General features: G+C 41.8%; 1 protein-coding gene across 5 annotated transcripts in view; it reads right to left on the reverse strand.

Moving 5' to 3' along the window:
- LOC134350477 (metastasis-associated protein MTA3-like) overlaps positions 1-16,546 on the reverse strand; it is a 216,570-nt gene that overhangs the window by 109,719 nt on the left and 90,305 nt on the right. The gene's annotated exons all lie outside the window — the stretch shown is intronic.

The raw sequence follows: 16,546 nt of genomic DNA on the forward strand, positions 1-16,546 counted from the left end.
AAAAAAAGTTGATACACTAAAATAAAAGGGGAGGAGTGTACCGTATAGCCTACAGTATAATAAGGGACTACTTTATGTTTTAGTAACACGTCGTTGAATGTGCTATTAGGCACGTATTGATCTGTACGTATGTGCTGAGTTTGGTGTCTGCCAGTAAAAAACCATGAACCTTAGGCTACGTCCACACAAGACCGGATAATTTTGAAAACGCCAGTTTCACGTAAAAACGATAGGTATCCACACCAGGCATTTTTGAAAATACCTCTGTCCACATTAAAACAGGTATTTGAGCAAATCTCCTCCTACTGGGCATACACAGGACACATCTACAGAAAACAACTGAAGAGAAGGCGGCATTCTATTTCCGTTTCCGCTGCAGCCTTGTGCTATTTCAGTTGGTCAAGAACTGGAGTATCTACAACAACAGTGCAGGGAAGTTTTCAACAATGCCTGCAAGGGATACAAAGAAAACCTCTGCTGGAAAAAGCAGGCCAAACTTCTTCGTTTGGACAGACGATGAAGTCAAGCTGCTTCTGCGAGTTATCAACGACTACAAAGTCAGCAAAGCAGTAGAGAACGTGGACTGGGAGTCATGCCAAACCAAATACAACGACATCCTCGACCGCTATAAAGAACAGTACCTCGCGGCAGAGCAGTCGGAATCTCTGGGTAAGGACTACCTGCACAAATTGGACAATATAACCAAGACAATTATTGTAACCAAACTTAAGGCAATTCGCCACAAATACCGGCAGGCAGTGGACACGGTAGAGTAGTTCTACTGTACCTTCAGTTGTGTGAGCAGATCTGGGGGGTCTCACCAGTCACAATGGCAATTCAAGGCGGCATTGAAACCTGCGATTTGGAGGATAGGGTCGACGCATATCACAGCAACCGATCTTCACCCACTTCGACCAGTACACCTGACTCCGACAGTTTGGACCAAGCAACAGGTGATGGCTGCAACATGTTTGGTGTCAAATCTCGCCGCGAAAGACTAGCTGCGCGTTTGTCCAGTTACAGACTGGAAAAACTTAAAAAAGAAATTGCCAAAAGACGGACAGCTGTTGGCTCTTGCGCAGGAGGAGTTAAAACTAAAGCAGCAAATACTGGAGTGTATGGAGGCAACTGACAGGGAGTTCACGGATAGTGTGACTCGAATGACGACGAACACTGAAAAACTGACTAATTGTGTTGCAGGGGGATTTGCAAAGATGAGGAAAATGATGGCTTCCCCCCAGTACTTTTCACCGCCACAATTCCAGCCTCACAGCCACAATAGCTACACATACGGACACACAGACCCCCAGGTGGCCCCACCACCATCTTCCCCACTTCCACAGAGGGGTCACCCAGGAAACAGTTCCTATAGCCACAGTCTCTTCACTGCTGAAAGGGACAACAGCTACAACGAAATGTAATAAGGCTTGTTACTGGGCAAAAGTGAAATTTGCTGTTACCCCATCTGTTTGCCTTTACTTTTGCCATGTCTTTCTGTATTACTTTGCTGTAGTTAACATGTGCAATGAAACGAGTTACTGGGCAAAAGTGATTTTCTTTTTACCTGTGTAAAAGTGAAACTTACGATTTTCCTTTTGTGGCCTTAACATTTTCACATCTATGCCAAACATAAGCTAGTACTTAAAATGACATTTTTGGAAGTAGTGACAATTGCATCTATTGAATGTTTGCACAAGCAATACAATAATAAAGCACTTTGTTAAATGTATAAAACATGTCTGCATCAGTGTTATCTTGTATTTCCATACTATGTTACATTAGGCTGTTACACATCTATTGTCAGAGAAGTACTTGAATAAATAGGTAAACCACCTTCATACAAGCAAGGACAGAAAACAGGGCAAAGTGAGTATACTTATTTATTCAGTAAGTTATGAGTCAAAGTATTTGGTGAGTACATTTCTAACTCTTCTGGCTTTAGTCTCGTTGCCATCTGTTCTGAGATTGTTCGGTTATGTGGGGGGGTTGAAATTTTCTGTCATACTGCAAAGCTGCAGTAACATTCTGCTCAGGAACAGTCTCTTTGTTTGTCTCACAGAAATTATGCAGCACAAAGCATGCATAAATAACAAAGGAAAGGTCCTCCATATTTATGTCCATTGCTCTGTGCAGAGCACCAAATCTTGCCTTCAAACATCCAAAAGAGCATTCAATTACCATTCTTGACTTGCAGAAGGACATGCCAAAGTACTGTTCCTGTGGGGTCACACCACCATTAGTGTACACCTTCATAACATAAGGCATCGGGGGTATGCAGGGTCTCCCAGCAAAAAACAGGAATGGCACTCTCCACCACAACTAGTCTATAAGAGGGGATCCTCTCGTTTTTCAAGTAGTCATTAATTTTTGAATTTGCAAATATACGAGCATCATGGACACTGCCTGGCCATTTCACAACAACATCCATAAAGCAGAATTTGCAATCACATGTAGCCTGTACGTTCTGTGACGAGAATACACATAAATTAAGATGTTTGCTGGCCTGGGCTTGCACCAGTGGCATCAGCAGTGGTCTGCCACCTGTCCTCAGGGGAGGGAGAGATAAGGAACAATGAAGCAGCATTTGGACATGTTAATGAAGGAGCCATCAGTCTGGGTATTGTCAAGATCGGCTCCCCCTTTGATCCCTGAACTGTTTGAAGTGATGGACAGGCGATCTGGAGATGTGTAATGAAGGGACGGAAGAAAGAGCTGTCTAGAGCGGCTCCCCCTTTGAACCCTGAACTGTTTGAAGTGATGGACAGGCGATACCCCAGCAGGGGGATAAAAAGGGACAGGTTCGCTAAGGCGACACACACGACACCCCGAGGTAAGGAGACCCTGGAAGCGGTGCACCTCTCACAAGTTGGTGGGAAGCTCTTGGACGGCTGATCGGGGGATCAGCCTTAAACGCACAGGGTGGAAAGGTACGATCAGCGGGAACCCGGTGTGTGTCCGCCCTTGCTTGGGTGCTGGGTTCACTGCAGAGGATCAACCGCATCTGGAGGAGGGGTCACAGTCGGTGACCCCAGGTGACATCACAAAGGACTCGCCCGAAAGCTGCTTGTGAGCAATATTGCCGGTCTGTGAGTGGAAGCCGTTCTGAATGATCAGTCGTTCTCGTTCTCTCTCTCCCTCCCCCCACGTTGTCCATCGCCATGGCAACGATTACTGCGAACTGAACTAAATTGGACTGAACTTTGTGTCACTTTGAAATTGGTCATTTACCCCTAGACAACGATAGAGCTTGATTGATCCTGTTATCTTAATTCTGTGCACATGTGTGTTTATCATTGCTGAACTGTTGCATTTATTATCCTTTCGATTACTGTGTTGCTTGTTTCTTTAATAAAACTTTCTTAGTTCTAGTAATCCAGACTCCAACTGAGTGATCCATTTCTGCTGGTTTGGCAACCCAGTTACGGGGTACGTAACAGTTCAAAGAAAATCTGCCCTTTCTGTTCAGGAAATCTGTGGGGTTTGCTGTAGGCTGTTAACTTCGATGTGTGTGCAATCAACCGCCCCCAAACACTGTGGCATGCCGTGAGCATGGTGGAAGTTGGTTACAAGGTGCTTCACTTCAGACTCTGTGAGTGGAATCTTGATATATGCAGGGCCCAGATGTACAGTTATAGCCTTTCATACTTCTCTAATTACCTTGGACACCACCTGCCTTGATAATCCAAACACGTTAGCTGTTTTCCTGAGCCTTCCTTCATCGCTTAGGTAGCACAAAGTGCAAGCGACCTTTTTAACCACATCCACCGGTGATCTCATTCGTGTTGTCTGGCCTTCAATGCGATGATGTTTACAGTTCGCTTAGACAAAGCAAGGAGCTCCTGGACATTCTAAAGTTATCACACCATTCTTCAGGAACCACAACTTCATTTGCAAAATTGTCCCACCACGCACTGGTTCGGCTGGGTCATCTCCAAAACCGCTGGTCTTTGTACGGTTGATAACGGTGTTGACGTTGTGCAGATCCATTGCACAGCAACTGTGAGCACAAATGACGCCTTTTTGTACGTAGATATGCTGTCTGTATGTGGTAGATAGCTATGTTTAACTCCAAACAAGCTATTAACGTAGACAACAGTAAACAACACACGATTGATGCCATCCGCCATTATTGTTGTGGTGTTGGAGGGTGTGTTCAAGAAAACAATGAAATGCTGCGCTGCTGCTATCATTTGTTCCGGCACGTCATGACAGCGTTTTAAAAAATAGCCGGTTACCCCGAACACACTACGCCGGATATTAGGCGTTTTCAGATTTATTCACTCTGGACAGCGTTTCTGAAAAGCTCCGTTTTCGGGGGAGGAAAACGCCATTTCAGTGTGGATGGAGGGTCAGTACGAAGAGAAAAAGTTTCGGTTACGTATGTATCTGGTCTAGTGTGGACGTAGCCTTAGCTCCCATCTCCAGCGTTTTTATTAATAGCATTTTTGTGTAACCAGGCCACATACACAACAGATTGAATGACATCAACACAGCCAAATGAAACAGTGTTCCTTCAGGGCCAAGGTGCAAAACACAGAATCAACAGTCAGACACAGTACACATCAAATATGGCTACAATAACAGAAATAGCATGCAGTCACAAAACAATATAGCTGAAGTCACCTGAATGGCATGGCCTGTAGATTGATATTGCATGGAGTCTTGTCCTGGAGCCACATTTCTGCAAGAATAAGGGTACCCAAATGGAATACAAGGTGTTGTTCCTCCAACCTAAGTGTGGGCTTATTCTGACAGTGGATGGACATATCGGAATGGGAAGTGGAATTAAAATGGGTGGCCACTGGGAGATCCCGCTTGTTCTGGCGGATAGAGCGTAGATGCTCGGCGAAGTGGTCAGGCTTTTCTATTTGAATAGCCACCAACCTGATGGCATGAACACCAATTTCTCAAACTTCCAGTAATGCCTCCACACCCTCCTCCCTTCACCATTTCCCATCCCCTTGACCTTCTCTCATGTTATCTCCTTGCCTGCCCATTGCCTCCCTCTGGTGTTCCTCCTCCTCCTCCTCCTCTCCCCTTTCTTCTTTCTTCCATGGCCTTCTGTCTCTTTTACTAATCAACTTCCTGGCTCTTTGCTTCATCCCTCCCCCTCCTAGTTTCATCTATTGCCTGGCGTTTCTCTCTCCCCTCCCCCCATCTTTTTAAAATCTACTCCTCAGCTTTTTTTCTCCAGTCCTGCTGAAGGGTTTCAGCCCAAAATGTCAACTATATATTTTTTTTTCCCCTAGATGCTGCCTGGCCTGCTGAGTTCCTCCAGTATTTTGGCTGTGTTTCGGATTTCCAGCATCTGCAGACTTTCTCTTGTTCATGCAGCAGTTCTTCATGACTCGCTAGGGCAGCCGCAGATGAACGCAATCCAGCTCGTCTTACATCAAGAAAACACTGGAGGGCGGCACGATGGAAGGGACCAAACCCAACCCAACATGGATTCCAGTGCACTCACAGAGGTCTCTCCTCTCTCCCACACTACCTCTGGCATCTCCACTCAAGTTCAAGTTTATCGTCGTCTGACACACGAAACAATGTTCCTCTGGACACTGGTGCACACACTATATTATATAAAACGCACACAGCTCATAAACCAAAATACTACCATAAATTAATAAAAGTCAAAATGCACGCAACACAGATAAACAGAAAACAATACAGTAAATGACAGGCTGACCTAGTGATGAGACCTCAATGGTGGCAGGGTATTCATTAGTCTCACAGCCTGAGGGAAAAGGCTGTTACCAAGTCTGGCAGTCCTAGTCCTGATGCTTCTGTACCTACTTCCTGATAGTAGTGGATGACAGAGATTGTGGGATGTGTTGTGGGGACCCTAAACAATGCTTTGGGCCTTTTGTCTGTAACGTTCCTAGTAAATGTCATAAACAGATGGAAATGAGACCTCAGAGATCCTCTTAGCAGTTTTTACTATTCTCAGAAGTGTCCTGCAGTCTGATGCCTTGCTCAGGTTCTGTACCGCACAATGGTGCAGCCCAACAGTATTCTCATTGGTGCTCCTGTAGAAAGTTGTTAGAATGGGGGTGGGGAGACTTAAATGCCTCAATCTCCTCAGAAAGTGTAGACACTACTGTGCCTTCTTGACTCGTGAGGAAGTTGAGAGTCCAGGTTGGATCATCTGTTATATGCACACCAACTTTGTGCTCTTCACTCTCCCTGCAGCAGAGCCAATGATGTGCAAGGGAGAGAGGTCCACCTGTCCCCTCCCAAAGTCCATAAATCAGCTCTTTTGCCTTGTCCACATTGACACTCAGCTTGCTGTTCTCACACCACTTGACAAGTCTCTCTAGCTCCTCACTGTATGCTGACTCATCGTTGTTGCTGATGAGGCCAAAACACTGTTGCATCATCAGTGAACGTGGTGATGTGATTTGAGCTGAATCTGACAGTGCAATCGTGAGTCAAGTAGCATGCACAGCAGCAGGTTGAGCACACAGCCCTGGGGGCATCAGTGCTCAACGTATTGGAATTTGAGACAATACTGCCAACTTGGACTGACTAGAGTCTTTCCATCAAGAAGTCCAAGCTCCAGTTACAGAGAGGGTGTTGGGTCCCAATGAAGATAGTTTAACCACCAGGCTCTGAGGGATGATTGTGTTAAATACCAAGCTGAAGTTGATGAACAACATCCTGGCATATGAAGCATCATTTTCCAGGAGGGACAGGAGAGTGTGGAGGCCCGGTTATTGCATCATCAATGCACCAGATTGAACATTACACAAACTGGAAGGGTTCTTTGTAGCTGGAAGGTGGCATTTTATATGATCCATTACCAGCTGCTCAAAGCACTTCATGATTGATGAAGTCAGTGCCGTTGGGTGGGAATCATTTAGGCCATTTACTGCTATTCTCTTGGACACTGGAATGATGGTGACTGCCTTAAAGCCTGCAGGGACAGTGAATTATTTCAAGGAGATGTTAAAGATGTCCATTAAGACCTTTATTAGCTGATCAGCAGAGTCCCTCAGCACCCAACCAGGTATGTTGTCCAGCCCCACAACTTTGCTTGGGTTTACCCTGGCTATGATTCTCCTCACCTCGGCTGTGGCCAGAGAGGGTGCCTGTTCCTCAGGGGAAGAGGGTTTTCCTCAATGTGACATCGTTCAATGTATAAATTATGATTGAAGGCATTCAGCCTATCAGGAAGGGAGGTGTCGCTGTCATTGACAAGCAAAGCGGAACTGTAGTCTGTTACAGTTTGAATACCCTCCACATGCGCCACCTACCCCTGTTGTTACAAAGATGTTAGTGAATTTTCTGGGCAGCTGCAACAGGTGACATCATGGCATGAGGGCCTGGTTGACACAACAACTGAGGCAATGCAGCTCCCCGCCATTGGTCTTTCCAATGAACCAGTGAACAAGCCTTGCATTATTCTACATGACCAATGTCCAATCACAATAAAAACATCCAAGACAATTATTTGCACCATTTCTTAGACTGCACACCGCCTCCACACAACAATTTTACATAACAAGTCCAGGTGACAACATGGTGAGCAACAAGTCCAGTTCTATCGCTAGTGGGGTAGATATCAGACATCCCACCTCTCCTGCAAGTTCTGGGAGTCTCCCGCATATGAATAGTGGCTCCCTGATGCCCACAAATGATATACAATATCACAGAAATCAATTTTTTTTGAGAGCAAGTGAGCGAGAGAAAGCAAGAGAGAGCGCGAGAGAGAGCACAAGAGAGAAAGTAAGAGCGAGAGAGAGAGAGAGCACAAGACAGAGAGAGAGAGCGAGAGAGAGCACAAGAGAGAAAGTAAGAGAGAGCGACAGAGAGCAAGAGAGAGCAAGAGAGAGAGCACAAGAGAGAAAGTAAGAGAGCGACAGAGAGCGAGAGAGAGAGAGAGAGAGAGAGAGAAAAAGAGAGAGAGAGAGAGAGAGAGAGAGAGAGAGCGAGCGTGTGTGCGATGGCAGAGTGTTCCAAAAAAAAATAAAATGTACATCACCCCAGACTACACTGAAGTGTACCCCTGCCTAATAGGGGTCAAAAATAATGACAGTGTTGCTCGCTGCACTATTTGCAACAGTGACTTTTCTATTGCCCATGGTGGGTTAAGACCGTAAAAGACATGTTGAGGTGAGTTTAACAGGTGTCATTCGTTTATTAGCATAGCTAACGTTATTTAAACTAGCTGACTAGCTGCTAAGGAGTTACTCTATTGCAGACAACCCACCTCTCCCGGAAATTCTGGGAGTCTTCTGCAAGTTCCGGGAGTCTCCTGCAAATTGATGGTGCTACCTCCCTGAAATGAGTTTTTGCAGGGTGGGATGTCTGAGATATGCAATCCTTGATGTTCTTAATATCCAACGGTGACTTGAGATCATAAAAAAAACAACTTAAAGGACGAACTATTGCACCTTTGGTTGGAACCAGAGAGGCTGCTGCAACCGTGCATGCCATCTTGTGGGAAGAATCAGGCTTTTCCGAGGCTCGCATTGCCTCACCTATTTTAATTTAAATTCTTCTACAATTTTCTGATTTTTTTCTAATAAGTCTAGTTCTTGTTGGTATCTACAACCCACTATCATAAGCAGCTTTCTATCTGGTTGATCATCCCTATATCTGTTTTGTGTTCCAATGTGTTCAAGAGTTGTTGTTCTTTTGCCCCCAACGGGAATAAACTTCAACTGTATCCAAACTATCTATTCTTTTAAAATGACCCAAGGCTTTGCTTGTCAACTTTCAGTTCCTATTTACCTGGGCCAGATCTACTCTCTTCCAATTGACACTGGCTTTCCATATTTATTATTTTTTTAAGTGGATTACCACTTCTCAAATTCTATAGTGAAGATAAATCTTATGATGTAATGTTCCTCTGCCAATGTTTGCACAAAAAGCTAATTTTTAATATTATTTTAAAAAATACATTGTAAACAGAGTTTTTATCCTAGAATTATTTTCTTATAAAGGTTGGTTGTAATTTAAATGTTTTGACATTTAATCTACTAAGGCATAATTTATCAATAAAAAATAATTACATTATGATGCAAGGGCATGAACTGGTTTGACTTTTTTAAGTTTAGACATATAATTGAGCAGCTAAAATGACATGAAAGTATAGATTATACACAGAGAAACCTGGATTTGAAAAGGTTCATTTGTTTACTTTTTGTTAAGGTTGATCAAATAATATAGATCATGTAAAAAATCTATTTTCTTTAACTAATATGACTTTTTTAAAAATTCCATATTCTCCGCATCACAGAAGCAGGCCTGTAGACCTAAATGATCTCAATTGCTGTTTACTCTCTACAGATGGTTCCTCCCACTCCTCCGGCTAATCCAGCCAGTAAATCCTTATATTCCTTTCTCCCACATATTTATCTGATTTCCCATTAAATCTATCGATAGTGTTCAACTTAGTCATTCCTTAAGGTTGCAAATTCTACAGATGAGCTACTCCAAGAGGTCTCTGTTCTTCATTGGGGAATGCCATGGAATTGTATGTATTTGCCTAGAAGAGCAAACAGGGTATTGCTTTAACATGATACCAAAAGTAATATATGCAACAATGCAGCATTCATTTAGCTTTGCACGAGCAAATGCTCACTGCAGCTTAAACTAACAAACCTTTGACGAGTAAGTTATGTACCAACTAAGCCAAGTTAATCAAATACTCTCAAATCTCAGCAGCAACTTCTGCCTTCACCTTTGTGATCTATGTAAAATAATTGTGCAGTCAGGAAATATCAAACTACTCCTTGAAATATAATTAAGGTATCTTGTGCGAGGCTCTACTTTTACAATATAGGTGCTGTGAAATAAGATAGCTACTATTTTTTATACAAGCTACAATGGTACATTGAGCACTGTAACATATTCTGCAAGAAGATACAATTCTGCCAAAGGGTTCTTGAAATAAATGGTAAATTAACATGTCCTGCAGAATTCTCTGTATTTCAATGGGCAGAGATAAAGTAAAATGTATTATCTAAGTACAAATATGTTGTCATATACAACCCTGAGATTTATTTTCTAATGGCCATTCACAGTAAACACATAGAAACAAAAAATATAATAATATTAATAAACAAGCATTAAATATCAAGAACAAGTGATGAAGAAATCTTGAAAGTGAGTTCATGAGTTCTGGGAACAGTTCAGTGCTGGGGTGAGTGAAGTTATCCCCTTTATTCAAGAGGTTCATGGTTGAGGAATAGTAACTTTTCCTGAACCTGTGCACCATGTTGAATTTAAGTTTCCATTATCACCTCCCTTACTTATCAGATTCCATCACTAGTAGTCTGTGTCCTTGCTCATTCCCTTCGAGCAGTTGTTTCCACTTTCACTCGGCCCTCCCACATCTCACTCCTCTGAATCTCTCCATCTATTACCCATCTGCTTGTGTCTCCCAGCTCCTCTACCTACCTGCCATGATCCACCCTTTCTCAGTTCATCAATCACTTCAGGTTCCCATCTCATAACTCTCCTACTCTGTTTATAATGGCTATCCCCTTTTCCATGCTCAGTCCTGGTGCAGGGTTTTGGCCCAAAAACATCAATAATCCCTTCCCCTCCCCTCACATCACCCACATACACACAGACACACAAACACACACCCACACACAAATGCTGTTTGACCCACTGGGTTCCTCTAACTGTTTGTTTGTTGCTACAGATTCCAGCATTTGCAGTCTTGTGTGTCCAAGTTAGAAAGAATAACTTCTACCAACGTTTATTCCTGTAAACATGAATAGTTTTCTAAATGATTGAACGTTGCAGATCTCTAACACACACATCCCTTACCAATTAATAGCACAAAATATACTGAATGTTCTGCTAATATTGAAGAAAATAGTTCGAACACCAGTTACATTTCTTGTAATTTGAATAGTATTAGTATTTCAACTACAATATAACAATGACATTAACTGGCAAATGGTTACAATATTTAAAATTAAATTATAGGAGGTACATTCCAAGAACTGGCACTTTGAGAGAAGAGAAACAATGACACAGTTGCACAAAATAGATGCCTGTTATTTTAAATGGAAGCATGTTTCAAGATTAATGTGAAGTGCACTATAAGATGACAACTTTTGTCCATCATTGAGGTACATAGAAATAACTTCTCTGCCCATGAAGATGGTGGAGACCAGATCATCAGATATCCTTAAAGTGGTGATCCGAGGTACTGAAGGTTGTGGGCCACTGGCACAGAAGGGGAGTTCAGGCTAGCATAGACCAGCCATGATCATATCAGATGGCAGAGCAAGCATGAATAGCCAGATGGCCTATTCATGTTCCTATCTTCTTGTGCTCATTTGTTTTTTATTGAAAGACAAAATTAAAGTAAGAATTAGTAGCAATCATTAAAAGATCAAAACTGTAAACAGTGGTTTGAAGACCTGTTCAGCAGGTTAGGCTATACTTGAGGAGAAACAACAGGTTTGGCATTTCAGATCAATCACTGAGATCACCAAACTGACATGTGAACTGTCAGCACAGTAGTACCAATGGCAGCACCACTGCCTCCATAGCTCCAGAAACCCAGGCTCAATTCTGATCTCCAGTGTTGTCCATGTGCAGCTGCACATCCTCCCTGTGACTCCATAGATTTCTCTGGGCACTCCAGTTTCCTCCCACATCGCAACGATTTGTCAGATGGTAAATAAATTGCCCACCGCAAATTATACCCACTGTAGGTGGCTGGTGGGAGAATCAGGAGGTTGGGGTGGGGGGTGGTTAGGTCTTGATGACCATGTGAGAGAGTGTGGGTTACAAATAAATATGTGAGAGGAAGTGGACTGATGGGATTACTCTGAGAGCTGGTACAACCTTGATGGGCTGAATAGCCTTCACTATATCTTACGAAAGTGCAAGAGCAGCTGCTGTTTCTTTCTCCTCATCCTGACTGCTGTGAACTTCAAAGGTCCACAGAAGTCTATTTTGTGTATAAACTTTAAAAAAAATGTTAATGGGAAAAAAGCTGGAAGTCACACCATAAAACAATGGGTCAACTTTGCAAACAGTTTTAGAATTCTACCACTGACAAAATATTAAGGTCCAGGAGCTTGTTGCCAAGAATAAGCCACCCACACTACAGATATTCAGAATCTTTCACAAACTATTAGAATCCATTCCTGCAGTGGCTACAGCTATCTCAGATTTCAATTGTTTGCGGGGAATCCCAATGTGTTCCCACTTACAGGTGGAATGTTCTTGACAAACATTCAGTAGAAAGAAAATTCTCATGCAGTTCATACCCACATTCTTCCTTTGGGTTATGAAGGGAAATTCCAGTATTTTCCCCAATGACTAAGTTCAATGAAAACATCTAATGTTAAAAATTTTTGGGCTCAGTATCATTTTCTTGTACTTTTATTATTTTAATGTCTAGTGATGACCATAAAAGGATTAAATTTATTTTCTTTAAAATTATTCGCTTTATTTGAATTTATGTGCTTTAAAAATGATTACAAGAATAAAAGCTTTCCAAAAAGTTAATAGCAATTCCACTCAGTGGCTGTATCTAAAGCAAACAAAAAATCTGCAGATACTGGAGATCCAAACAACACACACAATTAGAACTCTGATTCTATCTCTGACTCATTTTTTTTTTGCTCCAGTCCTGAAGAGTCTCAGCCCAAAGCTTTGTCTATACTCTTTTCCATAGATGCTGTCTGGCCTTTTGAGTTCCTCCAGCATTTTCTGTGTATCCAAAGCAACAGGGATTTAGTTGAGAGAGCACCAAATTCTGAATACTGCAATTTTATTGAGATAAAGTTTTTTCATTCTTATTTCAGGAGTTTTAAGCTGCATCCGTTTCCACTGGAAATAGCAAAGAACTCATCTTTTTATTGATTAAACCATAATCCTTTAAAAAGTATGTAACACTTAGGGCTATCGACTCACGTTTGTCTAGGGGAAACCCCGTCCGCCTGCCAAACCGTGTCTCACGTTTGTGTAGATGCTGTGTAATGCACCCTGGTACAAACTCACACATAAAATAGCAGACAGCACACAAGGTACGATTAACTGATTACACTTTACAATTCTTAATGTGACTATGTGGTTAATAGAGATACAAATACAATAGGAAAAGAAAAAGGCGCCAAACTTATCAGAGTTCAACCAATTCGTGCACAACCGTTGGAGCTCAATTAATGGAGTCCTCCCTCCACTATTCGATCTCCTCCGAACTCCTCGACCCTCCGACTGGGACCAACCATGGTGGTCTACCAGAGCGTGTCCAGCACGTCCTTCCTCTTCGTTCTTCCTCGCTGAAAACCCCCAAGCCCGCGCCAACTAACAGTTTTCACACAGACAGGAAGAATAACATCTCTTCCATTGGTAAACAAATGAATACAAGGCCCGTTATCACCAATTATAACCCAAACATGCTGCTACAGAGAACCTTACCTCATCAGTTAACATTACAGAGAAGCCATTTCATTTTAACACTACAGAGAAGCCATTTCATTTTTAGCACTTAGCAGTTAATATTACAGTTAATATTACTGAGAACCCTACAAGTATTAAAAGGATCAAGTTTAAACTTCGTTAGCGCCACAAATAAAAGGCTGAACAGCTTTTCAATTTTCTACCTGCTTACATGAGTTGACATTTATTGATTGGAAAATGTATAACACACATTAACAAATTGCCACAGCTTTGATATCAAAAAAATTCTACAAGTAAAAAATAAATGAAGTTAAGAAACCAAACTGAACAATTAACTTAAATTTTAGTGCATTTTTAATTATGGTTTAATGCTTCGTATATTAAAGGTGACAACAGTATTTAAACCATAATACACTTCACTGTAATACATGTAACAAAGTAAAGCTTCCATTTATTTTAACATGCAGTGACAAAATTACAAATGAAAACTTCATTACCATAAATCTCAGAATAAAGTTAAAGTTCAGAGTACAATTATCAAAGTACACAAGCAGAATACAACTGAGATTCGTCCTTCTGCAGGCAGCCCCAAAACAACGAAACACCAGGGAACCCATCTCTAGAAAAATGTCAAACATCCAATGCACGAAAAGAGAACAAAATGCGGAGAGTAAAAGCAAATGAACACATAGAATATCAACATCAAACCAGGTGTCCAGGGGTATTCCATTTAGATCAGCGCAGCGCTGCAAGCTGATTGCAGGCTGCAGAGCCGACCTTCACTGAAGCACCCCAGTCCTCACCGATTCCCCAGGTCAAACCACTCAAAAATCAGCAAAAAAAAAGAGTAACCAGAATCCAGTAATGCATACAACATTAATCTCAAATTCCCCCCAAATTAGCCCACAGCCATGAGCCTCACTGATCAATCCTTGCAATATGGAACCCAAGACTCCTGCACTTCCTTCTGACAGCAGCTAGCAGGAAAGGAAGGGCAGTCATACATCAGCAGATGGCAACGAAGACTCCACTCTCGTTTTCATTGACTTCAAACTTGCTTGAAACCTCAGTCAGAGAGAAGCAATGGAGTTGATCATGGGCTCACACCCAGTCTCCTGGACACCTATCCTCCAGGCCGCACACTCCACTCCCAACCTTCCTCAAAGAGCAAAGTGCCAGACCACTCAATCAGCCAAAAATCACACCACCAAAATGTAAATCACAGGTTCCAATCACACGCAGCTTAGTCGTAGAATCATATTTGAAAGAATTAAAAGAAGCAGCTTCATGAACTGTCTGCAGGGTGTCACCATTGATCGTACTGTTTGTTAGCGTCATCTTGAAGCATCTTGTGCAGAGATGCACTGAAGTCAAATCAGGAGTTCACAGAACAGACGGAAAACATGAAAGTTCTCTCCTTACAATGTCTACAGCATCATTAGTAATTGATAAAGCATTTTTCATTAATTATAATAAGCAGGAACATATCACAAATCAAACTATGAATCAAACATCATGTGGTAAGTATAAATTGAGATATAAAAATGTGCTCAAGACAGATTACATAAATCAGCCAACTAAGGATCTATAGAAATGGTGCTAAAGCTAACCATCCCCAATCCTAAGAGACTGTCTAAGGAGAAGGCAATTTAGATCAAGCTTTAATCATTGATATAGCTTATTTGAACAACTTACATTTTTTTTGAGGGTCAAATCTGATGATTAGATATGGCCACTTTTAAATCTACAATGTTAGATCCTAACTGTATTGTAGTATAATCACTATCAACAATGAGATGGCCTACAGAGAGGAGGTGGAAGAACCGAAGGCCTAATGCCAGGCAAAGAGCTTCTTCATCAATATCAATAAAGCAAAGAAGATGGTTATTATCTTCAGAACCCTCTTTACATCGGCAGCACCACAGCGGAAATTGCAAGCAATTTCAAACCACTGGGAGTACACTTCACACACAACTTCTCATGGTCCCAAAACACATCACGCAATCAAGAAAGCACACGAATGCTTCTACTTTCTGTGGAGGCTGTAGAGAATTGGACTGTGCACATCGCTACTTACGACCCTCTACGGATGTGCAGTAAAGAGCGTTCTAACAGGCTGCATCACTGCTTGGGATGGATAGTGCAGTGCAGTGGACAGGAAAGCTTTATAATCGGTAGTCCAACTACCAATTTAACACTAGCACCAGCTTACCCACCATCAAAGATATATCTACAGAAAGGTGCAGGGGGAAAAAGGCAGTAATATCATGAAGGATCCCACCCACCCTGCTCATTGGCTGTTTGTCCCACTCTCAGGGAGGATGCTATGTAGCATCCATGTCAGGAACACCAGACTCAAAAACAGTTACTTTCCCCTAGTAGTTAGGTTGATCAACACCTCCACCCACTAACCCACCCCTCCACCACTACTTTATCATTTCCTCTTAGAGCCATCTGATATACAACATTCCTGTACCTAGCATCACTTTATGAACACACAACCAATGTATACAAGTTATCTTATGTATTTATATTTTATTGAGTATTTTATTATGTTATCTTGGTCTGTTTTTATATGCTACATCAGATCCGGTGTAACAATTATTTTGTTCTCCTTTACAATTGTTTTCCTTGACGTTTACCAATCTTGAATTTAACTGTTGGTCTGTTTCTGCACATCACTTTTCTGTCATTTCTAAACTCATTTCCTTATTCCAGCTGTAACACAGCAACTCATGTATGTTCCTAAATTTCTCTCAGGAGCAAATGCTCTTCGCCCCTAGCTCTGCATTATCTGTGTGTTTGTTTTCCCCAATTCTCTACCTATTTCTCAATTACTAACAAAAATAGAAATAAACTAACCACAAAATCAGTTGCTGGAATGGTGTCTCTGCCCATGCAATATTTTCTTTCTTTACATCACACAAGATTCCAAAATGGCGATCACCATGCAGTTGCACTACATTGCAAATTGCATCAACACTAAGTTGAAAAATGTAGAGTAAGCATATAATTCTGATTGATGCCAGCACTGCCAAACTGGAATTCAATGTTATTGCTAACACTAGGCATTAATTCACAGACAGGATCAAATACAAGCAACAGAAAGGACATTTCAGCAACGTTATTTAATAAAAAATATCAGCTTTGTTGTTTCATATGGCAG

The sequence above is a fragment of the Mobula hypostoma genome, chromosome 8 (genome assembly GCF_963921235.1).
Source record: "Mobula hypostoma chromosome 8, sMobHyp1.1, whole genome shotgun sequence".
In the NCBI taxonomy this organism is placed as follows: domain Eukaryota; kingdom Metazoa; phylum Chordata; class Chondrichthyes; order Myliobatiformes; family Myliobatidae; genus Mobula; species Mobula hypostoma.